The sequence below is a fragment of the Pyxicephalus adspersus genome, chromosome 7 (assembly GCF_032062135.1).
Source record: "Pyxicephalus adspersus chromosome 7, UCB_Pads_2.0, whole genome shotgun sequence".
NCBI lineage: Eukaryota > Metazoa > Chordata > Amphibia > Anura > Pyxicephalidae > Pyxicephalus > Pyxicephalus adspersus.
The window spans coordinates 25,278,476-25,278,798 of record NC_092864.1 but is presented as its reverse complement, the minus strand read 5'-3'; positions in this window follow the sequence as shown (position 1 = coordinate 25,278,798).

Below are 323 nucleotides of genomic sequence, written 5' to 3'. Positions count from 1 at the left end.
AACACACACCTGTCCCCTGTACTATGAATATATCACACACACCTAACCCCTGTACTATGAATATATCACACACACCTAACCCCTGTACTATGAATATATCACACACCTGTCCCCTGTACTATGTATATAACACACACCTGTCCCCTGTACTATGTATATAACACACACCTGTCCCCTGTACTATGTATATAACACACACCTGACCTCTGTACTATGTAAATATCACACACCTGTCCCCTATACTATGTATATAACACACACCTGACCCCTGTACTATGTAAATATCACACACCTAACCCCTGTACTATGAATATATCACACAC